This window comes from Dromiciops gliroides, chromosome 3 (genome assembly GCF_019393635.1).
Source record: "Dromiciops gliroides isolate mDroGli1 chromosome 3, mDroGli1.pri, whole genome shotgun sequence".
NCBI classification, from domain to species: Eukaryota; Metazoa; Chordata; class Mammalia; order Microbiotheria; family Microbiotheriidae; genus Dromiciops; species Dromiciops gliroides.
Window position 1 is genome coordinate 655,469,983 of NC_057863.1, and position 9,572 is coordinate 655,479,554.

Genomic DNA, 9,572 nt, shown 5'->3' on the forward strand with positions numbered 1-9,572 from the left:
CTTTGTAAGATGGATTGTGAGCCAGAAAAATAGACACACAAGCTCCTGTGGTAGTGGGATGGTTTATGTGTCATAATTACCAAGGAGTGGTTGTGAGATGTGAGGTTGATAAGCAGTCTTACAAAAGCTGACTGTTCAATGCAGGCCTTAGAGCAAATGACCTCTAAGAGCCTTTCCATGTCTGACATTCTATGGTTTGTAGATTCTATGATATTCTAAGCTTTTCAGTAGCATCTCATTTTTTTATCCTGACACCTTAGCATCAAGTCAGGAAAAGGAAAAAGGGAGTTAAAATGACTGAATTAAAGAGTACTTTGAAATGGGAAGCTTCAGCCAAAAGATCTTTAAGGTTTCTTTTACCTCTGGTATGCTAGAATCTCCAGATTGTATGTCATTCCAGCATTTTAAGTATAATCTTCACTTCCTGTATTGGGAGGATGAAAAACTTTATTTCATTGTCAAGTCCAAAGTATCAGACTACACCTTTTAAAAATGTAAGTTTCACAAATCAAACAGTAAAACAGAAGTGAATCCATAGAAGGTGCTGGATTGACAAATGAACAAGTGAATAAATCTGAATGAATTGATTAGAACCATTTAAGGTGGGGGCAGCTAGGTGGTGCAGTGGATAAAGCACTGGCCCTGGATTCAGGAGGACCTGAGTTCAAATCTAGCCTCGGAAACTTGACACACTTACTAGCTGTGTGACCCTGGGCAAGTCACTTGACCCTCATTGCCCTGCAAAAAAAAAAAATTATAAAAAGAACCATTTAAGGTGCTTAAGTTGTTCTTGTAAGGGCCACATCCACCTCTAACATTATGGGATTCTATGATTTTATAACATCGTGAACAACTAAGCACAGTCTCCCTTTCTTGACTTTGCAGTTTCCAGAAACTTCAAGCTATAGACATCTGACTGTCTCAGAATGGGGCATGGAGAATGTGCATATTTTGTTCTCTGAGATGGGCATGGAGTTTTACTCCAAACATTTGCTTCTCAATGGCCAGTGGCTGCTTAAGCAGACCAAAAGCACACTGAAGGTCACCCTCCATAGGGGATTTCTAGTTCATACAGCTGAATTGCAAGTGGCTTCTAAGAACTTATGTTACAAAATGTGGTGAATGGACAATGAAAAGATTATAACCACACTATAATAATATATGATTCATTCTCCTGGACCCCAACCTCCCCCCTCCAAAATCAATAGGACTTTGCCAACACGTTAATCAGGGAATAATCTCAAGATTCCATTCCTTCTGAAGTAATCAAAATGTGTGTTGGGTTTTTTTTCCTGTGATCTTTAAAATGGGATATAAAGGTTTAATCAAATTTTTTACCTTCCTGATGGGAAGTGTTTTTTTTTTTTCATAATGCTCTCTTTGTCTTTTACCTCATCATGATAAATCAGAAGAAAAAAACCTCTGGATTAGTGTTGACATAAATCAGTAATTTTCAGAGCATGAATCCTTCCTGAGCTTTCCTTTGTTAGACTAGTTAACCTTTGCATTGATCAGAACAATTAAAGTCAGATGTTACCATTTCAAATTAAAGAATGTAAATGCTTTAGATTTTTTTCAACAGCAATTACCACTGGGTTCTCTCGATTAGAAATCAAAGTTCATGAAAGAGAAATTTTATTTCCCTCACCCTCTTTGTGTAACATGGAGAACTCTTGATTTGGTTCTTTCTGGAATTGCAGAAGTATAAAACCTAATATATTTTCAGTTTTGAGATGTAGAAATTATTAGTCCTCTGTCTTTACTGGCTACTGACAAAATAGAGCGTGATGCAATCAGTGGGTGGGAAGTGATCAAGAGAGGAGGTTTTATCTCTGTAAAGAACAGATGGGCAGCCACTCTGAATATTCCCTGATCTTTCTGTAAAATCGGTGCATTCTGGAGTGGGTGTCTACAAAACTGATAGTCCTGGCTAGAAGGACAAAGTGGGCCTGTGTCCTTCTCCTATCATTTCCAAAGCTGCCCACATTTTAATTGACAACATGAGTTTTTCTCAGAGTTTAGAGGTTGTGCTTTAAGAATCGTACAGGAAATATTACTCCTCCTTGCTCCTGAAACTGCCCCTCAAAATGGAATTGCTTATCTGGGAAATATTGTTTAGGGCCTTTTATTTCACTCTATGACCAGCTTTACAGAAAGGAAGCAAGTTGCTTGCCATATGAGGCTTCTTGACGAAGTCTGATGATTTTGCCATCTTTTGTTTCAGCAGATGGACTCTTTCTTTTTTTCTTTTTCTTTTTTTTTTGAGGCAGAGTAGGTTAAGTGACTTGCCAAGGGTCACACAGCTAGTAAGTGTCAAGTGTCTGTGGCCAGAATTGAACTCAGGTCCTCCTGAATCCAAGGCCAGTGCTTTATCCTAGATGGACTCTTATAACCTATTATTATTTAATACACAGTAAACTCAGGTTCATCCCATTTCTTTTCCCTCCATCTCCCATTTTAATGGCAATTAATATTGAAGTCAGTTATTCTCAAAATGCTGACTTGCTTTTTGCTAATGGTAAATTATGGAAATTATTTCTTTAGAAGAGAAGTGATTAGTGATTTGCTTCATCATTTTATTCTTATTGCTTAAAACATGTAATTACTCCCCTTCCATATAGATAGTATAAATGATGAAGTCTGGCTACATGTATATGCATAGTCTCTTCTGGAGGTAATTAATCTTTGCAATAAATTATTGGGCCAGCTAGGTGGCGCAGTGGATAGAGCACCGGCCCTGGAGTCAGGAGTACCTGAGTTCAAATCCGGCCTCAGACACTTAACACTTACTAGCTGTGTGACCCTGGGCAAGTCACTTAACCCCAATTGCCTCACTAAAAAAAAAAAATAATAAAATAAAATAAATTATTACTACTGTGTTTGCACATTATCTTTCTCAGTGACATTTCCAGGATAGGCTCCTCTCTAGAACATTTATCCTGATGAAAATTGTGATTTCATCCCAAGAGGATGCTAAAGAAGTTTCATTCGTATATTCAATATTTGAAATATTAGAGACTATAGCTGACTCATCAAGTTGAAAATAACTCTTTCAATTTTCTTTCCAATGAGATCTGGAAGTCACTGAGAATGGAAGTTGCTATCCTGGCCACAGCCATAGCCACCTCCACCACCACCACCAGCTAGAGCTGCCAACCTGCCCACCTGTCTGCCAGCCTACAGAAAGATATTCCCACACCATCAACTTTGACAGTTTATTTCTGCACCCTTCAAGGCCCAGGACAGCTTCCAACATGGCCACCTCAGCCAGCTCCCTCTTGAACATAAATATCAAGCAGATGTACCAGAACCGTGTACATTTGGATTGATGGTACTGGTGAGGGACTGCACTGTAGAACTCGCACCCTAGACAGTGAACCAAAGAATGTTGATGAACTATCTGAATGGGATTTTGATGGCTCCAGCACTTTTTGGTCTGAAGGCTCTAACAGTGATATGGACCTTATTCCTGCTGCTCTGTCCTGAGACCCCTTCAGAGAGGACACCAACAAACTGCTTCTTTGTGAAGTTTTGAAATATAACTGCAAGCCTGCAAAGACGACCACTTTGAGGCATATCTTTAAAAGGATAATGGATATGGTGACCAACCAGAAACCCTGGTTTGGTAGGGAGCAAGAGTATACTCTCATGGGAACAGATGGACACCCTTTTCATTGGCTTTCCAATGGTTTGTTTTCTCTGGGCCCCAGGGTCCTTCTTACTGTGGCGTGGGAGCTGATCGCACCTATGGAGCTGAAGCTCCTTACAATACTTGCCTATATTCTGGAGTCAAAAGTGGGGGGGGACAGATGCAGAAGTAATGCCCGCTCAGTGGAAGTTCCAGATAGGACCATGTGAAGGGATCGAAATGGGGGATCACCTCTGCATTGTCACTTCATCCTCCATCAAGTGTGTGAAGGTTTTGGGATGACTGGGACATTTGACCCCAAGCTAATCCCTGGAAACTAGAATGGAACTGGCTGCCCTACTGACTTCAGCATCAAGGCCAGGCCAGAAGAGGATGGTCTAAAGTTTGTTGAAGAAGCCATCAAGAGACTAAGTAAGCAACACGAGTATCACATCTGAGCCTCAGACCCCAAAGGGGGTCTGGACGATGCCCAACACCTGACTGGTTTCCATGAGACATCCAACATCAATGAGTTCTCTGCTGGTGGAGCCAACCATGGCACCAGCATCTGAATTCCCAGGATGGTTGGGCAGGACAAGAAGGGCTACTTTGAAGATCGCCGCCCCTCTGCCAACGGTGACCCTTACTCAGTGACAGAAGCACTTGTCTGTACCTGTCTCCTCAGTGAGACAGGAGAAGAATCCTTTCAGTACAAAAACTAAGTAGACTAGACCTACAGATACCTTCTGTATCCCCCACCCCATAACCCTTTTCTCATGCCCTCTTCTACCTCACCTCTCCCCTCCAAGCAAACAAACAAAGAATTCCCATTTGTCCTTTATTTTTCTGTGATAATAATGACATAGCTGTGGTATTCTTGGGGATTGTATGTTGTCACTGTATCCTGAGTCAAGAAACCAATTCACCATTTTGGTCATCATCATTATCCTCGACCCTGAAATCCATGTGAGGCTTTGATTATTGGAACATAGTCTTTCAGTCCTTGTGGGACTAGGAATCGATATCTTCCTGAGTCTGACCAGGAGCAGGCGGTAGAGTGTCCTGGGAAAGGCTGGGAGAAGGACTTTGGCAAGGGCCCAGGTACTATTCTGCTGATTTAACTTCCCCAGGAGGACACGTGGAGTGGACACACCCCACCTAGCTGACTTTGAGCCAAACTCGGCACACCTGCCGGTCTGCACCACTTTTGCCTGCAACTATCATGAAGTTTGGCCACGATTTATCCTCCCTTACCATATAGAGAGTTACTTCCCTCTTCTTTGGTGGCAACTTCCTGTAATCATCTCAGATGCCATAGGATGAACATAGTATGGGATTTGGCCTTGATATCTCTTAGCAGCTAGGTGAGATAGATTCTTCCATTTCTCCTAATGACATGGGGGGTGGATAATGAGGCAAATGATACAAAGAATGATGAAACTAGGTTAGGAATCCTTTTTTTAGACAATATCACAATGGTCTCAGTCCTGTCTTACAGAAGGCCATTTCGGCACAACCTCTGCATTCCTTTACCAATGCCTTAAAGAGACATGAACTTTTCTTAGCAGTTATGACAACAGAGGTCAATGAGACAGCTTTACTTTGAGTTCTTTTTTTGTGTTGTAGTTCAACCCATAACTAGGACTCTGAAATTCTGAAGTGGAATCTCCCCCAACAGGAGAGGGAATAAAATAATGTCAAGAAAAATAATCATCATCATAAGGAGAAAAGAAGAAGAAGAGGCAGTAGTAGAAGAAAGAATTGTTAGAAGAAGAAGAGGGAGAACAAGTAGAAGGAAGAAGAGCTTCTAATTTTCTGTTTTGACTGTATCTGAGATTCATATGTAACAACTGGACAACGTCTAATTGTCAAATCTCTAAAAGATTCTCAATTTCATTAGATAGCTAATTTTTAAATTTGAATTTTAACTTTGGTGTAATAAACATTTTTATTGATAGTGTTGAGTTCTATTTTATCTCCTTCTTTCTTGCCCTGTGCTTCCCCATCCGTGAGTCCACAAGCATTCAGATATAGGTTCTACACCTATGATGATGGAAAATGTTAGCACCTTGATCATTTTTCAGAAGAAAACTTGATTCAGAGGAGCAAAATGAAAGAAAGTGAGACAGAGCCTGCTTCAGTGTGTTTCATCCATAGCAGTTATTTCTTTGGAGGAGTATAGTCAATTTCCTCCCTAGTCCCCTGGGATTTTGTTGCCTCCTTGTCTTGTTGAGAATAGTTGAGTCATCTACAGTTGTTCGTTCAACAATATAGCTTTCTCTGGGCACCACGTTCTCTTTGCTATCCATCCGTTCCTGGGAGTCTTTGCAGGCTTTTCTGAAATCCTCGCGCTTGCCATTGGGTAGAGCACAATAATAGTAGACCCCCATGGTAGAGCAGAGCTTGCTTCAGCCTTGGCCCACAGGATGGGCATTCCTGGGGCCTCAGCCTATATAAGGAAGCAGCACCCCGCAGCCCACCATCCGGCTTTGGCTCAAGTTAGAGAGGTGGCCCAAGCTGGCTGCCCCTTAGAGAGCCGTGATTGCCGGGGCTGTGCCAAAATAATTGCCCTGGGGCAGGCTCGGTCATGGTACCCTGCCATGGCCCGGACAGTGATAGTGGACCCAGTGGCGCTCTGGGCCTCCCACTCAGGGCATTGTGATTGCCGCGGACTGGTGGTGGGCAGGCGAGGGACGAGGCTGACAGCCGGGAGACCCGGGGCCCCAAGGGATTGGCCCCAGCACGTCCTATGCCCGAGGTACCAGGATGGCCAATGGAACAAGGGACGGAGGCGGTAGGGTGGGGGTGGGGATGCAGGACGGAAGGAGGGGCAGCAGCAGTGCCCCTCTTTGGATCTATCTTTGAAACCAGAGTGTGTGTGGCAACTCTGAAAAGAGCTGCCTTGACGGTGTCTGGAGTATCCCCTCGAGCTGCAAGCCTGAAGGGTCCTTTCCACACGGTCTTGGATGCCCCTGGGATGGCGCGTCCAGCTATGGAGAAGCCTATGGCCTCCCTAGGGACGCCGTGCAGCCCCCGACGCTACCCGCCGCTTCCTGGAACACAGGAGAAGCGAGGTGGCGGCCGGATGACCAGCTTTCGAAGGCAGCAACTGGTGAGCCGGCTGGCGCCCACCCCAATGGGAGCACTGAGGAGGACGCTGGCTAGAAGCCACGACTCTCCATCGGCCTCGAGCTGGAACTGCGACGCCAACTGCTTTGGCCATGGCTGTAGCTGCCACTAGGAGGCATCTCGTCAGAGACAAGACTGACTTCCCAGGCTCCTGCCTTGGCGCCTTTTATAGGCAGGGCCCATGGCTTCCCGCCCTCCCCTGCCGAGTTCCCAGACGCACAGGCATCCACCAGGGGTCAACTGCAGGCCTTCCTGACTCCACCACTGCCTCGGCAGAAGCCTGATTGCCTTCCTTTCGCCTTGTGCTCCAGGCCAGGGGGCGCTGACTGGCACCCTCTGCTCACCCCCTTTGCGTATCCAGACGCTGGACCGCGCCCACCAGAGCCAGGGCCCTCTCCTCGCTACCAGCAGCAGAGTCTGCGAGGTCTCCATTCATCTCCTTCCATTGCCTATCTCTGTCACAGCCCCGCAGCCCAGCGGCCCGTCGCCCGCGAAGCAGAGCCCGGACACTGACGATTCTGGCTCACACCCAGTCACCCTCTCTGACCAGGCTTAGTGCCTGCCTCTGCCCAGAGCCTTGCCTCCTTCCCTTGCACGTGGCCCCCTCCCTTGCCATGAAGGAGGTCTTCCGGCATGAGCTAGTGCAGCTAGAAGGTCGGGGACTGACCTGTGATTATGCCTCAGGAATGAGGTGACATGGAGGCTAGCCTTGACCCCAGCTCCTGCTGACTTCCAGCTCTTTTCTGGCTGCACAGCCCCAGACCTTTTCCGGAGGCGCGAGATCAAGGATGCTAAAGGCAAGCTCAAGTCTCCGCTCCACTAGGCATTCTTAGCAAGGACTCAGGCGAGGGCTGTTTTCTCAATCCCCTGCCTCAGGAAGCTGGAGAGCCAAGGAGGAAGACTCTGGCGCTAAAGAACTTGCCTCTCAGCAAGAGCATTCATGGAAGGTCAAAACCCTTCCCCCACAGACATAGAGCCTCAGTGGCAGAAGCACTGGTAGACCGGACCAGAGAAGAAATAGGGCAGTCTCAACCGCACGGGAGCTCGAGCCACAGCTTGTTGGACGAACAGGAATGAGACGGGAAGAATCCCTGCCACCCACCCACGCTTCCCTCTAAGAACACGCACCTGGTCGCAACTTGGAAGCAACTGCTCCGAATCGAGAAGACTCCCTCCCCCACGGACAAACCATCGAATCACAGGCGCTTTAGGAAAAGATAGATTCAAATCAAGACTTCTATTTAGGCATAGTCACGTTTTTAGTCATTCACCCATCTCCTTCTTCATTCCTGTGTTCATTTATTCTTTCGCTCATCCATCCATTTCTTTATCTGTGTCTTCTTTCCCTTTAGGTTTCATTCATTCCTTTATTCACTCCTTCCTGGACCTCTCTATTGATTTCTGTCTTTACCTCTTGATTTTTTGGTTGGTTTCTGTGTTTCCTTATTTATCCACCCCTTTCTTTATTGCCTGGCTCCCCTGCTTATTTCCCTGTAGTTAATTCATCGTCTAATTATCTTTTTAAGCATTCATTCATCCACCAATTCTTTGGTGGATTCACCATCAGATATTCCCTGCAGCATGTGTGGTTTCCATTGACATACTGCATGGAAGAAGAGAATGGTGCCTGGAAATGGGACCTCCATGTGGAATTATTCCGAGTTCTGTGGCACATCATGTCAGTGCCTTCATGGACAGAGAAAAGTCTATCCATTATGGCCGAACTTGTCTAGAGGATAGAAAGGATGGGGATGGTGGGCTGAATAGCTCAGCTCTGACACATGCATTCTATCAGGGAAGCTCACATGTGTTCCAGCTTTAGTCTAGGTGCTAAGGATTTCCCAGGGTGTTGGAATCTTCATCTTGGCTTCAGAACCTTTTTTTCCCTTGGTCCAAGGGTTCCCATATCTCTGGGGGAGAAGGAGCTGTTACAAGGACTTCATCTACCCCAGGATGAGGCAATCCTTAGCAGACAGATCAGCATCCCAAGTACTCAGTTCCCTAATTGTTTGCGATGTGGAATGGCTGCACATTCAGATCTAACGCAGGAAGATCTCCCCTACTAGCACTGGACTCCTCTCTTCGACTGACCACTAGCTCTGATGAGAGACATTTGCCAGCAAAGGACAAAGCAGGGTCATAATGACAAGAGCATCAGACCGGTCCTGCAGGCCTGGCACAGAGAAGGCAGGCTTAAGCAGCCTGGGCTCTCCTTGCCTTCAGGTCAGAGTCACAGTTGACAACCCATCATGCAGTAAGCAATGCACCTCAGAGCCAGACTCGAAGAAGCAGGTGGGAAACATCCCTCTTGCCAAGGAACCCATACAAGGCAGAAAGTAAGCCAGCAGGATCCTACCTTAGGCAATGCCAAGGTCGGCCTCCTGGCTTTTCCCCACATACAGACCTCCACCTTTAACATTTCCGGATCACACACCCTCTGAGTAGCTCGTCACATTCCTCTCCAATGCTGCATTACTGAATTCATGATGCCTCACACAGCTGGAACTGAATTCAGAGCTCCAAACCATCTCCCTGACAGTCCCCAGAGCTTTGACCTCCAATGGCAAGTTGCATGCATCGCACCCATATAGCGTCAGCTACACTGTTCTTTCCTCTCATGGACTGGACAGTTTAGCAGGACTCATGCGTACACAAGAAGAGATTTCGCTTGCCATTCCGCTCATGTTTCAAGTAACCCTGGTGACAAGACTAATCATCAGAACCCACTTCTTTAGGGTACACAAACGGCTAAAATCTCCATAAGTTTCGCAACTTCACAACCCAAACAATTTCTTTTCCCAGGGCCGGTGACTTT

General features: G+C 45.9%; 1 pseudogene; it reads left to right on the top strand.

The window, feature by feature from the left end:
• Positions 1-5,524, top strand: part of LOC122750928 — a 59,348-nt pseudogene extending 53,824 nt beyond the window's left edge.
• The last annotated feature ends 4,048 nt before the right edge of the window (positions 5,525-9,572 follow it).